A 17,466-nucleotide genomic window follows, 5' to 3' on the forward strand; every position below is an offset into this window, starting at 1 on the left:
TTTAAAGAAAATCCCTGATGTTCTGCAAATATTTATTCTGCAACGCGTGTCAGTAAAAGAGATTAGCTGGACGTTATTGCATTACTGTTTGTTGGAGTTTACTGTGCTTTGTACATTACAATATCAATTTGCTCTCTTATTAGAGGGAGATGAGACCAACGCTATTTTCTTTGGGGGGTCGGAAGCTGAGGGGTGACCTTATAGAAGTTTATAACATAATAAGGGGCATGGATAGGGTGAATAGTCAAGGTCCCTTCCCCAGGGTAGGGCAGTCCAAACCTAGAAGGCATAGGTTTAAGGTGAGAGGGGAGAAATTTAAAAGGGATCATTTTTTCACGCGGAGGGTAGTACGTGTATGGAATGAGCTGCAAGAGGAAGTGGTGGAGGCTGGTACAATTACAGCATTTAAAAGGCATCTGGATAGGCATATGAATAGGAAGGGTTTAGAGGCATATGGGCTACATGCTGTCAAATTGGGGCGAGATTAATTTAGGATAGCTGGTCTGCATGGGCAAGTTGGACTGAAGGATCTGTTTCTGTGTCATACATTTCTATGGCTGACCTCAGGGTCACCACACCACAGGTGAGGAGAGAGTTGAGAAGGAGAGTTCTTCACACCCAGCTGGTGTGGGAATTGAACTCACAATGTTAGCATTGCTCAACTTTGGCAAATGAGTCACCCAGCCACGTGAGCGGAGCTACCCCCACAGAATCACAGCCACACCATGGGACATGGTGCTATACACTGCCAATCTCTCTTGCACGAATCAATTCTCTTTTAGTAGTGAATGTCCAATCCTTATTCCTTCCACTTCGTTCGGTAGTTCTGAAGTGCAGTCAGTTAAAAATTGCAATATGGAATAGCTGCAATGTGAAATAAAAAAGGAAGGAGATTAAGAATAGCAATTGTGAATGTAGCAGAAAAGAGACTGAAATAAATAAAGTGTGGCACTTTCAACAGGCTCCTGAGAGAGCTGAAGCCAATTCGAAAGAAAGATCAGAAAGAATGGTGGAAGGAAAGCGCAAGTCGATGATCAGGGTGTTTGTAGGATAAGGTGATAATGGTGATCACTCTGGGGCTATGACGAAACCTCAGGCAAATGCAGAGAGGGTGCCAGACAGGACAGTAATCAATCAGTTCCTTCAACCATGGCGAGGAGCATCCGAAGGGAACAGAGGCAGCAACAATAGCAGAAGGAAGTCTGTATAAAGAGACAGTCATCACACAGACATTAAGTCGCAATGGAGGTCAGAGCGTAAATGGAGTCACCAAACAAGTGGACTGCAACCCACTGTGCAAATATGAGAACCCATTCCCTCTGCTTTTAATATTAAGACCACATTCGGAAGCTGTATTAACTCTATGGGAATTACCTTTCTGAGAATTATGGAATTATTGGAATATATGAAGTGCTGACATGCTGATAGCATCTGCATGGAGTTTATAATCAGTGCAATTAATATTCATGTGAATAAGTGATTCCCAGAGTGATATGACTTCAGAGAATAGCAAGCAATAAATGTAAATTTTAAGAGTTAGTGAGAACTGTACTGGAATAATAAATTACTCAACACACGCTGTCTTTGTGGCTGAATATTTGTAAGGAATGATCGGAAGTAACAGATGATTAGAAGCAACAGCAGTTCCTCATAAATTTCCCCGTAACGAACCTGAGTGGGAATCAACTGTTGTCACAGGTTGAAGCCCATTCTCCCCTTGGTGGTGGCTCTGCAAGATCTTCCTTCTGCAAAATCTCCTTCAGAGGAGATATTGTATGGGCAGGTTGAGTAGCATCGCATTAGATTACTGAAGACAAAGAGAGGTGGAACCTATTCATCAAGTACAAAAACCCCAACAATGAGCAGAAAGGCACCAATGACGTGCCAAACTCATTTAGTTCAGGACTAACACAACTCCATGACTCCAATGTTTGACTCAAAATGACAGCTACCCTAGGATGGCGAGGAAAGCCACACCATCGGACCAACATAATTTAAGTCAAAGTTCACAACACAGGGCACATGAACGTAATCCATCTTTCCATTTTAAAGAGAAACTAGTATGTGCTGCAAATTGAATAAACACATTAAAAAAATACTTTGACGTGCTTTCAAGGCTGACTTAAAAAAATAGATGCAAAATTAGACACCCCATAATAAAAACAATGTGCAGGAGAAACTCAGCAGGTCTGGCAGCATCTGAGGAGAGAGACACAGAGTTCACATTTTGGATTAACACTTCTTCAGAAGAGTTTCAAATGATTAACTCTTCAGCCCTCAAGAAGAGTCATGTTATACCTGAACCATTTACTCTCTTTTACTGCCCAAGAGACTGCCAGATGTGCTGAGAAACAAAGAAAGTAGGAGCAGGAGTAGGCCCTTTGAGCCTACTCCACCATTCAAGATTACCATGGCTGATCATCCAACACAGTACTGCATTCCCACTTTCTCCCCTTTGACCCCTTTAGCTCTAAGACCTGTATCTACCTCCTGGAAAATGTTCAATGTTTTGTCCTTAACTGCTTTCTGTGGCAGAGAATTCCACAGGCTTCCCACTCTCTGGGCGAAGAAATTTCTCCTCACTCAGTTCTAAATGGCCTACCCCGTATCCTCAGCCTGTGAACCCCTGGTTCTTAACTCCCCAGTCATTGGGAACATCCTTCCTGTATTTACTCTGTCTAGTCCTGTTAATATTTCATGGGCTTCTATAACATCTCCCCTCATCTAAACCCCAGTCAATATAGTTCTATCCAATCCAATCTCTCTCTTTGCTAGGAAATAGTAAGGACCGCAGATGCTGGAGAGTCAGAGTCGATAAAGTGTGGTGCTGGAAAAGACATAGCAGGTCAGGCAGCATCTGAGGAGCAAGGGAGTCAACATTTTTGGCATAACCCTCCATCAGGTGCAAAATGTCAACTGTCTTGTTCCTCAGATGCTACCTGAACTGCTGTGCCTTTTCCAGTGCCACAATTTATCAACTCAATATCTCTCCACACTCCAGTCCTGCCATCCCAGGATTGACCACTTTGTGTTTTTATTTCGGTTTCCAGCATCTGCAGTACTTTATTTTCATTACAATTATAGCCCTTCAGTTTGTGGCCAGGATGTTAGAGAAGAAGTGAAATAAAATCTATGAGAGATGAAAATTATTGGCAGAGGTCACTGATCGTAATAAGAATGCAATGGAGACCAAGGCGTTTACATTGAACTGCACTTTCTTGAAGTGAATGGCAAACTTCGCCAGATTGAGCCAGGGCATGTTATTATAATGTGAGCACTGTGCTGTTTTCACAAGTGCAGAGAACACTGTGATCAGCAATGGGTTGGAGTGAAAACTCAGAGCTGGGCAGCTTTTAAAGGGCTGAATCTCCCACGTCAACTGGAATTTTATTTTGGCTACATGAATCAATCAAAGCAGCAAAGAACAACAGTCATAGAGTCATAGAGCTGTCCAGCAAGGAAACAGACCCTTCGGTCTAACTCATCCATTCCGACCAGATACCCTAAGTTAGTCTAGTCCAATTTGCCATCATTTGGCCCGCATTCAAAACCATTTACTCATCCAGATGCCTTTTAAATGCTGTAATTATACCAGCCTCTACCACTTCCTCTGACTGCACATTCTATACACACCCCACCCTCTGTTGAAAACATTACCCCCTAGGCCCCTTTTAAATCTTTCCCCTCTCACCGTAATCCTACACCCTCTAGACTCGGACTTCCCTATCCTGGGGAAAGGGCCTTAACTATTCACCCTATCCATGCCCCTCATGATTGTATAAACCTCTCTAAAATCAGTCTCCGATGCTCCAGAGAAAACAGCCCCAGTCTATTCAGCCTCTCCGTTTGGCTCAAACTCTCCAACCTTGGCTACATCTTTGTAAATCTTTTCTGAACCCTTTCAAGTTTCACAACATCTTTCCCAAGGCTGGGAGACCAGAAATGAAGATAGTATTCTGACAGTCAGCAATGTTTGCCCAAATGATCCAGATAGTTTTGACTATTTATCATTGAAGGTGGAAGAGTATTATGGACAAGACCAAACCCTCTCAAAATATATGAAGAAGTTAGCCTAGACCCTAACCTTTTTTTAATTGTAAAGGCAAGTGCTAGGCATTGCATTCTGGATGCAATTGAATTGGTCAAACTACCAGTCTTGAAGCAAAATACACATTATTCATACAGTACAGTTAAAGTACAACAAAAGAAAGAAGAAATGGGAATACCTTAAGTTGACTGGAAAATTTAACAGAATAATACATTATTTCATGACTAAACAGCAACTGTTCCAATATAGTAACATCCCATAAACACACCCTTGGCAAAAGGCACATTCTGTAAAACAGATTGTCTCACATGCAACTCCAGCATTAGGAAGTAGCTGTAACTGAGAGAGAGAGAAAGTTACGTCCACATCTTCAACACCACAGCAACAACTGCTACAGACAAACTAAAACAAACTAAAAATCCTGGTTCTGTGGAAGCTTGCCCCAGCCATTCAGTCTGCTTCTATTGTTCCGATATGAATAAAAACCCAACGCCTCCCAAGCTGTTTACTTTATTGGCTTTCAACAGACAGCTCTATAGCTCCTGTTTACAACCTCTCTTCAAAATAAACCAGGATGAAATACATCTCGTGATTAGATTACTTACAGCCCAACAAGTCCACACCGACCTCCGAAGAGCAACCCACCCCTACCCCTAACACTATGGGCAATTTAGCCCAGCCGATTCACCTAACCTGCACACTTTTGGACTGTGGGAGGAAACCGGAGCACCCAGAGGAAACCCGCTCAGAATGTGCAAACTCCACACAGACAGTTGCCTGAGGTGGGAATTGAACCCAGGTCTCTGGCGCTGTGAGGCAGCAGTGCTAACCACTGTGCTACTGTGCTGCCCTTAAAGCCATTGCATCTTCACCCAAGGCTTACATGGATACTTTTTATCCAGTGCCTAGTGTAGGATAAGTATCTTCTGTCAGGTCAGAGAAAAGTCCTCATGTGATGTCTTCATGACCAATGGATTTGAGAGACAGACCTGACTCAACAATGTGTTCCCAGTCCCCTTCCTATAAATGCCTTGGAGCCTTAACTCTGTGTCTACCTATTTCATTTGAGATTATTGCCTCCATCACTCCACCCAGAGTGGAATTTCACACGCCAACCACACTGTAGAAAATACGCTCAGTGAGGAATATTCGTTACTCTTGGTAATTGTGTCTTTAGTCATCTGAGCCCAAGGTGCTGGAAACTCCATCTAAAATCTCTCCTTTATTTTACATGAAGACTACCAGAAGGATGTGAAAATGCTTTGAAAAGGGTACAGAAAAGATTTACCAGGATGTTGTCTGATATGGGGGACTTTAGCTATGAAGAAAGGTTGTATAGATTGGGTTTGTTTTCACTGGAACGCAGGAGGTTGAGGGGCAACCTGATAGAAGTTTATAGGATTGTGAATGGCATGGATAGAGTGGAAATAATGAGGCTTTTTCCCAAGGTGGAGTGGTCAATCACTCGAGGACACAGGTTCAAGGTGTGGCTTTGGGAGGGTGGGGGTGGGGGGTGTAGTTGAAAAGAGATATGTGAGGCATGTTTTTCACATAAAGGGTGGTGAGTGCCTGGAACGCATAGCCAGAGGAGGTGGTGAGAGCAGACACGATACAGCATTCAAAAAGTACCTGGATGAATACATGACCCGGAAGGGAATAGAGGGATATGGATCCTATAAGTGAAGACAGTTTGAGTATGGAAGGGCAAAATGTGACAACACAGGCTTACAGGGCCGAAGGGCCTGTTCCTATGCTATAGTGTTCTTTTTCCTTTGAATTTAAACCCCACTTCTTTGGCAAAATGTTTTGGCCATGTCTTCATATCTCCTCTTGCTTATTATGGGTTACCTTTCTCCGAAGCACATTGGGACATTTTTACATGTGAAAAAATATCTGAACAAAAGTTGTTGCTATTTTGGTGCAGTCACTGGAAGAGTGAAAAAAAACAAACCATGGTCTCTGTAACCAAGAAGGAGCATCAAGTTCACTTAACACTCCACGTTACAAAATTAAGCTCACTTAGATGTAAGTGTTTTAAGCAAAATAACAGAGTACCCAATATAAAGGTTTGACAACACTGCCAAACTAGCAATGATATTGTACTGCCAGTTCTAATCCATTATTATCTTTTTCTATGTTTTCTGACAAGATTGGAAAAAAAATAATTCTGGGTAGATAATTGATATGGGCCTGTATAATGCATGCAGATAGTGTTATCAAAAGTGTCAGGTGAAAAACTCAAAATTTACATTTCTGTATAATGAAGGCTGTCAAGTGTCTTATTTCTTATCACATATTTTATGAATGCACCCTACTGAAGAAATGTTTGAACAGGACTGGTATTTGCAGCATTCATAATAAAGAGCTAAAAGAAATAAATGCAATTCTTTCTTGTATATATCCAGCCATTATCAACTGACTGAGGATAAGTGTGTACATCATGGATAGAGGATAGGTTGACTGATGCCCGACAATGTCAATGGCTCTTGGGAGTTTGAAAGAAGGGTGAAAAGGAACAAGGCACATTTCACAAATAGGTGGCTCAGTGGTTAGCACTGTCACCTCACAGCCAGGGGCCTGGCTTCGATGCCAGCCCCTGGTGACTGCCTGTGTGGAGTTTGCATGTTCCCCCTATGTCTGCATGGGTTTCCTCCGATGCTCTGGTTTCTTCCCGAAGTCCAAAGAATACTGTGTCCACTTTTGGTCACCCAGTTATAGGAAGGATATTATTAAACTGGAGAGGGTTCAGAAGAGATTTACCAGGATGTTGCTGGGTATGGAGGGTTTGAGTTATAAAGAAAGGCTGGATAGGCTAGGACTTTTTCACTACTGTATAGGAGAATGAAGGTGACCTTATAGAAGTTTATTAATTAATGAGAGGCATGGTTAGATTTAGTGGTAATTGTCTTTTTCTTAGCATGAGGGATTTTAAGACTGGGGCATATTTTTAAGATGAGAGGAGAGAGATTAAAAAAAACTACGCAGGGGAGTTTATTACACAGAGGGTGGCTCGTGTGTGGAATGAACTTCCTGGGATTGAGGTTCACGAGGAGGAGGTGTTAGTAAGTCTGGAAAATGTAAAAAATAGATATGTCCCCTGAGCCAGATGGAATTTATCCTAGGATTCTCTGGGAATCCATGGAGGAGATTGCAGAGCCTTTGGCTTTGATTCTTATGTCATCAGTGGCTACAGAAATAGTGCCAGAAGTCTTGATGATAGTAAATCTTGTTTCCTTGTTCAAAAAGGGGAATAGAGACAGCCCTGGCAATTATAGACCAGTGAGCCTTACTTCAGTTTTGGGTAAAGTGTTGGGTAAGAGATAGATTTATAATAACCAAGAAAGGAATAAGTTGATTAGGGATAATCTACACAGTTTTGTGAAGGGTAGGCCTTTTGGGAACCTTATTGAGTTTTTTAAGAAGGTGACCAAACAGGTAGATGAGGGTAAAGCAGTTGATGTGATGTATATGGATTTCAGGAAGGCGTTTGATAAGGTTCCCCACAGTAGGCTATTGTACAAAATCTGGAGGCATGGGATTGAGGGTGATTTGGCAGTTTGGATCAGAAATTGGCTAGCTGAAAGAAGACAGAGGGTGGTGGTTTATTGGAAATGTTCATCCTGGAGTTCAGTTACTAGTCGTGTACCGTAAGGATCTGTTTTGAGTTCACTGCTGTTTGTCATTTTTACAAATGACCTGGATGAGGGCATAGAAGGATGGGTTAGCAAATTTGCAGATGTTACTAAGGTCAGTAGAGTTGTGGATAGTGCAGAAGGATGTAGCAGGTTATGTGGGATATAGATAAGCTGCAGAGCTGGGGCAAATGGAGTTTAAAGCAGAAAAGTATGAGGTGATTCAGGAGCAACAGGAATGCAGAATACTGGGCTAAGGGAAAGATTTTTGGTAGTGTAGATGAGCAGAGAGTTCCTGGTGTCTATGGAGGTAGATCCTTAAAAGTTGCCACCCAGGTTGATAGGGTTGTTAAGAAGGCTTACATGGTATTAGATTTTTTTAGTAGGGGCATTCAGTTTTGGAACTATGAGGTCATGCTGCAGCTGTACAAAACTGTGGTGCAGCCGCACTTGGAGTATTGCATGCAGTTCTGATCGCCACATTATAGGAAGGAAATGGAAGCTTTGGAAAGGGTGCAGAGGAGATTTACTAGGATGTTGCCTGGTATGGAGGGTAGGTCTTACGAGGAAAGGGTGAGGGACTTGAAGCTGTTTTTGTCAGAGAGAGGGTTGAGAGGTGATTTAATTGAGACATATAAGATAATCAGAGGGTTAGATAGGGTGGATGTTCAGAGCCTTTTCCTGGGATGGTGATGGCTAGTACGAGGGGGCATAGCTTTAAATTGAGGGGTGATAGTTATAATGCAGATATCAGAGGTAGTTTCTTTACTCAGAGAGTAGTAGAGGCATGGAATGCTCTGCCTGCAACAGTAGTAGACTCACCAACTTTAAGGGTATTTAAATGGTCATTGGATAGACATATGGGCGAAGATAGAATAGTGTCGGTTAGAAGGGCTTCAGATTGGTTTCACAGGTCAGCGCAACATTGAAGGCCGAAGGGCCTGTACTCCGCTGTAATGTTCTTTGTTCTATAGTTTATGTACTCCATGTAGCTCCCCATGGTTTCAATGGGGAAGGGCACTGCAGGAATGCAACAAGAAAGGGGAGCTAACTGATACAGTAGATTGAGAAAGGTTTTCCAATAATCAGCATGATTAATTTGTGCATCATTTCTGCATGAAGTAAACTGAACTTGTCCCATAAGACCATAACAAATAGAAACAGGAGTAGGCCATTTGGTCCTTCAACCCTTCTCCAGCCTTCAAAAGGATCATGGGTGATCTGACATCCCTCACATCTACTTTCCTGCCCTCTCCCCGTATCCCTTGATTCCCCAACTGATCAATAATCTCTCTGTCGTGGCCTTAGGTATACACAAGGACTTCTGCCCCACAGCTCCCTGTGGCAAGGAACTCCAAAAACTCTGAGAGAAGAAATTCCTCCTCACCTCTGTCTTAAATTGTTGTCCTTTATTCTGAGAGAGGTCTTCTGGTCCTAGACTCTTCCCATGAGGGGAAATCCCCATTCAGCATTTACCCTGTCAGGATCCTTAAGAATCCCAAATGTTTAATGGGATCACCTCTCATTCTTCTAAACTCCAGCGAGTAGAGACCCAACCTGTTTAGCTTTTGCTCATAAAGACAATCTCCCCTGTAGCAGGGATCATCCTAGCAAATGATGATGGCTATGTCTAAGGCAATAATTTTGTTGAGGTAATGCAGACACAAAGACCAGTGATTGCTCTAGGGCTAATCTAATTTGAAAGGCTGGGGAAACATGAATTAAGCTTAGAGCAGAGAGGAACGAGGGATCAGTCCCATACATCCAAAATTTTAACCAATTGCCGTCTCATATTTCGAATTATAGAGTCATAGAGTTGTACAGCACGGAAACCGACCTCAAAGTCCAACTCGTCCATGGTGATATCTCAAACTAACTTAGTCCCATTTGCCAGCATTTGGCCCATATCCCTCTCAACCCTTCCTATTCATATATCCATCCAAACGCCTTTTAAATGTTGTAATTGTACCAGCCTCCATCACATCCGCTGGCAGCTCATTCCTTACACGCACCCTTAGGTCCCTTTTAAATCTTTCACCTCTCACCTTAAACCTATGCCCTCTAGTTTTGGACTCTACCAATGCCCCTCATGATTTTATAAATCTCTATAAGGTCACCCCTCAGCTTCTGCAACTCCGGGGAAAACAGCCCCAGCCTGTTCGGCCTCTCCCTATAGCTCAAACCCTTCAGCCTTGGCAACATTCTTGTAAATCTCATCTGCACCCATTCAAGTTTAACAACATCTCTCTTATAGCAGGAGACTAGAATTGAATGCAGTATTCCAAAAGTGGCCTAACCAATGTCCTGTACAGCTTCAACATGACCTCCCAACTCCTATACTCAATGCACTGACCAATAAAAGTAAGATAGTCTCTGTGGGAAATCTGGAAATACTGCATAGAAGGATGCCTTTTGGCCCATCTTTGAAAGAGCTATCTAATTAGTCCCATGCCCTTATACCTTTCCCAATACCCTGTGCCCTTTGCTTGTTAATAATTTATCCAATTAACTCTTCTATCACCACCAAAGTTGTACATTTTAAACCAAAGAAAAATGTTATCTCCCTCTGGTATTTCTTTTGTCAATATTATACAAACTTATATCCTTTGAGTTGTTGATCCCTCCACCCCTTATCAGTGGATACAAACTATCTCTATGTGCTCTTGTCAAAAACCCTTACCACTTTCAAAACCTTTAGAAGGTCACCCCTCATTCTCCGACTCTTCTGGGAAAACAGCCCCAGCCTATTCAGCCTCTCCCTATAGCTCAAACCCTCCAAGCCTGGCAACATCCTTATAAATCTTTTCTGCACCCTTTCAAGTTTCACAACATCCTTCCTATAGGAGTGAGACCAGAATTGAACGCAGTATTCCAAAAGTGAGGGATATGGGCCAAAGGCCGGCAAATGGGACTAAATTGGTTTGAGATATCACCATGGACGAGTTGGACTGTGGGGTCTGTTTCCATGTTTATGACACTAAAACTCTAAATATCAGATGGCAACTGGTTAAAATTTTGGATGTATGGGACTGATCTGACTATGTATAAAAGCTAAGTACTTTTACCTCTCATATTTCAGCCATTAATTTATCGTGATCTAATGAACGTCTGCACATCTACACATTGACCCTAATTTTTCACATGATCATTCAGGAGACAGCAGTCTGTGTGTCACTGCCTTACAGCAGTTCAGACAAACAAATCCCAGCACCATTCCTTCAAGTTCCAAAGAATCAATCATGTTTGCATACTGTAGGTAGAGGGACAAATGAATTTACCTTCTGCTCTCAAATACAAACATTAAACTAAAAGCATCAGCCTTGACTGCGTTGAGGGTCATTAATTCCAGCTAGTTTGCTGTTGAGATGTAGAGCAAAAAAGAAGTGTCAATCAACAAGGGAAGTGAAAGCATACAGTCATTTTCTCTCTTTCCATCCCAACCAGAGACTCCTTCACTCTGTCTTGGAGCTAACATGGGTTAAGTAAAGGACAGCACCGCAAACCCAGTAAATCACCAATTCAAAATGTCAAGACAGAACGAAAAACATTATCACCGACGTGGCTCGATGCTGCCGGCTCCATCAGTTGCATTTCTTTAGCCTCATGAATTCTGGAATCAGAGAATCATGCAATATGAAAACAGACCCTTCGGTCCAACTTGTCCATGCTGACCCGGATCCTTAAACTGAACTCGTCTCATGTGCCTGCATTTGGCCAGTATCCTTCTAAAGCTTTCCTAATCAATGTACCTGTCCAAATGTCTTTTAGATGCTGTAATTGTACCTGCTTCGACCACTTCCTGTGGCAAATCATTCCATACTTGCCCTGTGTGAAAATGTTACCCCCCCAGTCCCTTTTAAACCTGCCCCTACTCACCTTAACCTATGCCCTCTAGGTTTGCACTTTGCTGTTCACCTTACCTATGCCCCTCACGATCTTATAAAGCTTGATAAGGTCACTCCTGAACCTCCTCCATTCCAAGGAAAAATGTCCCAGACTATCCAGTCTCTCCTTATGACTCAAACCCTCAAATCCCAGTAATGTCCTGGTAAGTCTTTTCTCCGCCCTCTCTAACAATATCCTTTCTCTAACAGGGCGATGAGAACTGGATATAGTTCTCCAGAAGTGGCCTAACTAATGTGCTGTTCAATATATGTCTTGGTTTTCTGCACTTACAGCCAACGTTGTGCCCAGTGGGAAGTTCCATGTTTCCTGAGATGAACACTAAGCTTGTGTCAGGACAGGATAGTCTCGACCGCACTTACTGATATGCCCATTAAAAGAGGAATTGCTACTGTTAGCACTTGTGTTTTGATTTCAAATTCAGCTCTCAGTGAGAAAAATAATTCTGATAGACATTTGCATTCAGTTTGACATCAGTATGGGTTCTAATTGTTTGTATCAAAGGTAATGGAAGATTTGTCTACCTCGAGTGACCTGGTGGGGTTATTAAACTTCATTGCACATTGTTACCAGATGGACTGTACTCTGTCCATGGCATTCAGAGTGACTGCTGTTTACTTGTGTTCACCTTGAGCAGATCCTTGGGGGAGAATCTGACACTGCTGCATCCCACAGAACCAAAACATTCTCCCACCGACTCCGACAGAAGAGGCACAGATGCCTGACTGCATCGAAAGCAGAAAAGAAACCTGTCATGTTTAACCCAAAAGAATTGGCATCAGGAAATAGGACACCTCCCAATCACTTTCCAGCAAGCTGGTTTACAGGGATAACATGTGCAGGGGGTGAAGGGATGAAAATTCTGCTGGTTTATTCTGCCTGTGCAGCTGTTTAAATAGTCTTTGCTGTTCTGCATCTTGTGCTGTAAAGTTACAGAGAAAACAAAGAGGTTTGCAATAATGTAAAAGGAAAAGCGCTGAAGATCTGAAACAAACATCGAGAATGCTGGAGAAACTCAGCAGGTCTGGCAGCACTTGCAGAGAGAGAGAGGAACAGAATTTAATGGTTTGAGTGTAGTATGACGTTTCTTCAGAGCTGCTTGGAGTGATTGATATCAACCTGAGAGGGCCTCAGTTCAACATCTCACTTGATAAGCAGTGCAGCCCTCCCACAATACTCTGAATAAAGTCATCCTAGCCCTGGGAGACCATAAGGCTGATCTCTTATCAGAGAGAGACAACTGTCAGTGATTTAACCTGAAGATCACCACACCATAGGTGAGCGTAGGGTTAGAGAAGGAGAATCCTTCATAGTAACCTCAGTAGTGCAGGAATTACATCCACGCTGTTACTCACTAGTCAGCCAGACAGGTGAGTCAACTGACCCTCACAGAGTAACAAAAACAGAAATGGTTGGAAAAGCTCAGCAGGTTTGGCAGCATCTGTGATGAGAAATCGGAGTTAACGTTGCAGGTTTGGTGATCCTACCTCAGAACTGATGGTAGCTCAGAAAAAGTTGGTTTTATGCAAGAAGAGAGGGTGTGGGAGGGTATAAACAACAGGTTGGATTGACCCCAAAGAGAGAGAAGAAGAGTTGGACAGACAAAGGACTGGATAATGATCAGCCTAGGAGGGTGAATAGCTGTTAATGGAGACTGTTCGTGGCTGACAATGGGTTGTGTAACAGCAGACTAGGTGATCATAACGGCTGGTGTGTGGGGTTGGGGGCTGGGATATAGAAGAGTTCAAGCCCTAAAATTATTGAACTCAGTATTGAGTCCAGCAGGCTGCAGGGTCCTCAAATGGAAAATGAAGTCCTGTTCTTCCAACTTGAGCTGAGCTTAACTGGGGCACTGCAGCAAGCCTGAGACAGAGATGGTGACCAAGGTGGTGTGTTGAAGTGGCAGACAACTGGAAGCTCAGGGTCATTTTTGCGGACAGAACGTGGGCATTCTGCGAAGTGGTTACCCAGTCTACCCTTCTTTTCCCCCCCGTTGCAGTGAATGCAGTCGACTAGATTGTGGAAAGTGCACCTAAAGTGCTGCTTCACCTGGAAGGTGTGTTTGGGTCCCTGGATAGTGAGGAAGGAGTAGGTAAATGGGCAGGTGTTACACCTTCGCGATTACAAGGGAAGGTGCCATCAGAAGCGTGTTGGGAGTAAAGGAGGAGTGGACCAGGGTGTCTCAGAGGGAACGGCCCCTGTGGAAAGTGAGACAGAAAAGGTGGGGGAGGGGTTGGAAATATGTGTCTGGTGGTGGCATCTCGCTGGTCATTGGCAGAAATGGTGTCTGAAGTTCCTCTGGATGTGGAAGCTGGTGGAATGGGTAGCTAAGGACGAGGAACCCTATAGCTGCTGTGGGAGGGAAAAGGGAGAGAAAGCAGAGTTCATGTTTTGAGTTCGGTGACCCCTCCCTAGTCCCGATAATAACTAGGTAAAAGTGGCATCCTTAGACTGAAGAGACCATCTGAATTTTCTGTTTATATCTGTCAGCCAGTTCTCCCTGAGGTTAAGCCCCCCCCCCCCCCCCCCTCAATTAGGGATTTGATTAGATTAGATTTGATTCCTTACAGTGTGGAAATAGGCCCTTCAGCTCAACAAGTCCACACTGACCCATTGAAGAGTAACCCACCCAGACCCATTCCCCATATATACCCCTGCCTAATGCACCTAACTCTATGGGCAATTTAACATGGCCAATTCACCTAACCTGCACACCTTTGGGCTCAATGAGATTCACCTGGCTCTGGAGCCACTGTAGATAGATTCTTGCAAAGCAGGGGAATTGACGGATACAGAGAGAGAGCAGGAAAGTGGACGTGAGGAATGTTGGATCAACTATGATTGGCAGAGCAGGCCCGAGGGGACAAACGGCTTCCTCCTGTTCCTTATTTCTTCGATTCTTATGAAAGGCAAACCTGACAACTCAGGGTGACCAATGCGTGACCAATTTGTTCACGGGCTACATGAACCAAACACTGCTTGGAAAATCTGAGTACCACCCTCTGCATCATTCCACTTTGTCTTCCCTTGACTTGGAAGAGAAGTGACAACTGCCTGGAGCTTGCAGCCTCTTAGAGACACCCAATACTGCGCGAGCCAGATGAGAGAAAAACACATGGTGCACACGGCCACAAGGCAGAGTGGGTAAGCTTTCCAGATCCTTGACGAAAATACCTGCTGATGTTTCTCCCTGTTACTTCCAAGTGTTGGTTGAACACCTTACCAACAAACTGGGGGAGAGTGGGGTGCTACCTGTGACAGCCAGAAAAGATTCCCAGTTTCAGCTGAATTACCTGTTAGATCCCTGGGTGGAAAACAGTTGTATCTAGTCGCTTTTCGAGTTAACATAAAAAAATTGCAGTGCCAATCTGACAAAAACAATGAGGTAGAGAGAAAGAGTGCGAGAGAGAGAGAGAGAGAGAGAGACATCTGGTGCCTCTCCTGGGTTCCTATTATCTTTAAGCAGCAGGATCTTAAAATCAGTTGCTGGGTTGCCTGAAGGGAGATTCAACATGAGACGTTCAAGGAGAGTAACGCTTTCTGACAATTTCAAATTGTAACTTTTCATTATCATAGATTATGTTCGAAGCTTGGCATGCCCTCATATTACACTGGTAACTGCGCATTGAGGGATCCAGCCACACCGAGTCCCATCTGTGACTGTCACTATTGCTGTCAGCAAAGTCTGAATTTATTTATGTTAGCTGGTTGTCTGCTCAATGTATAAATCAGTTCGGAAAATGTAAATTGCTTCCCAGATGTTTAGCCGATGATGCCTTCACAGTTTGGCGCTGTAAAAAAAAACTTGTAAGCAGACAAATTACAACCTTGAAACCTTTCCATTGTACAGCCAATGGATTCCTGTGATTAAACCAGCAAGATTTTTTAACCAATATGTTTCTGGTACTGAAAGGTTCCTTCTCTTTGCCACTAGTAAGTGTTATGAATAGTAGTTGACCTTTTCCCTCCCCACACCAATTCCACAGGGTGGGTATGTTTAAAACTGAGGCTTGAGCTTAGGCTGGGACTTTTTTCACTGGAGCGTAGGAGATTGAGAGGTGACTTGATAGAAGTTTATAAAATAATGAGAGGGTTAATGGTAGTTGTCTTGTCCCTAAGATGGGGAATTTCAAGACAAGTGGGCACATCTTTAAGGTGAGAGGAGAAAGATTTAAAAAGGACATAGAGGCAAATGTTTTACACAGAGGGTAGTTCAATTGTGGAATGAGCTTCCTGATGAAGTGGAGGATGTAGGTACAGTTACAGCATTTATAAGACATATGGATAGATACATTAATAGGAAGAGTTTGGAGGGATATGGGCTGGGAATAGTCAGGTGGGACTAGTTTAGTTTGGAATTATGTTCAGCATGGTTGGACCAAAGGGACTGTTTTGTGCTGCATCGCTCTATGACTCTATGACCTGCTCCAACATACAGTGCCATTTTACCATCATCCTCTCTGATATTTAAATGTACTGCACTTTTCTTAAATTACATGACCATTGAGGCACAGCTGAAGATGTAAGATGAAGAAGCTGTTCACTCAAGTGAGAGGCTCAGAAATACTTTCCAAAGGTTTAATCAACAGATTCAATGATGGGTTGGCAAGCCAATCACATCTCTGAGTCCACTGGCACTCTGGCATACAGAGATGCTACAGTTCAGTAGTTAGTATCTTTGTCTCTAAGCCAGATGCTCAAGGTCCGAATCTCACTCTGGGATTTGATAGCCATGGGAAGTCAACACATGATGTGACAAAAGAGGCTGAGTATCATCCTGTAAATGGTTCCAGCATGTGCCATTGGTAGGTGGTAAGCCTGGGACAACTGTCTTTTTTTTCATTCATTCATGAGACAAGGGAATTGATGGCTAAGCCAGCATTTATTGTCCATCCTTAATGGCCCAGTGGGCAGTTAAGTGTAAACCACATTGCTATGTGTCTGGAGTCACTTTAGACCAGACCAGGTAAGGATAACGGTTTCCTTCCTTAGGGGCATTAGTGAACCAGATGGGTTTTTCCAACACTGGATTCATGGTCGTCATTGGAGTCTCATTTCCAAATTATTGAATTCAAATTCCACCATCTGCCATGGCTGGATTTGAACCCAGGTCCTTGGAACATTCATTGGGTCTCTGGATTAACAGTCCAGCAAAAATATCACTCGGCCATCACCTCCCATCATGGTTGGCCTTGTTGATGTAGCCTCTACCATTACTCTACCATAGCTCTAAATACAATGAAACAAACAAAAAAGAGTAGGCCATTTAGCTCTGTCCAGATTACAATATTTACATAAAAGTCCATCATGCCAGAGCTCTTGGGACTCCCTGAGTGCTCGCCATCAAAGGTAAGGCTATTGAAAAAAACAAGGAAGAGGGAGAGTTAGAGAGAGTGAAAGCTCGGCTCAGGGAGACAATAGACATTGTTCTGCCGGTTCCTTTATTTTTAGCTTCCTCCTTCATTTCTTGGATTCACCGTTCAGCTGTAAGTTTCCATTTCAGCATTGCTGGTTTTTGACCTCCATCACAAAGCCCCCATAGGTGTGTGCAGAAGCAGGTTTTGTCACCAGTGATGGAGTTAAATTTCTTTCGATTCATTTGCCACTTCATGGAACAAGTCTTCAATCTCGGACTGCCTTGTGTCTGATCGTTTATTGTATTTGATCTCCCACCCAGTTCCTCGGAAGAAGACTGGATAATTCTCTCAGGCATCTTTCCATAAATGTTTTAATAAAAGCAACTAAACAATTTGCAGTGATGTGGTATTGTAATAAAACCAAGAAGATGTCCAGAGACTTGGAATGTGCTCCTGGGAGCTTGTTTAAGTAGAATGTTTGGAGTAAGAATGAGTTTTAATTAACACTATGCTTGTAACTCTGTAG

Source organism: Chiloscyllium plagiosum, unplaced genomic scaffold (assembly GCF_037043375.1).
Source record: "Chiloscyllium plagiosum isolate Xiang-an unplaced genomic scaffold, Cpla_swu_hap1 HiC_scaffold_42, whole genome shotgun sequence".
Taxonomy (NCBI): Eukaryota; Metazoa; Chordata; class Chondrichthyes; order Orectolobiformes; family Hemiscylliidae; genus Chiloscyllium; species Chiloscyllium plagiosum.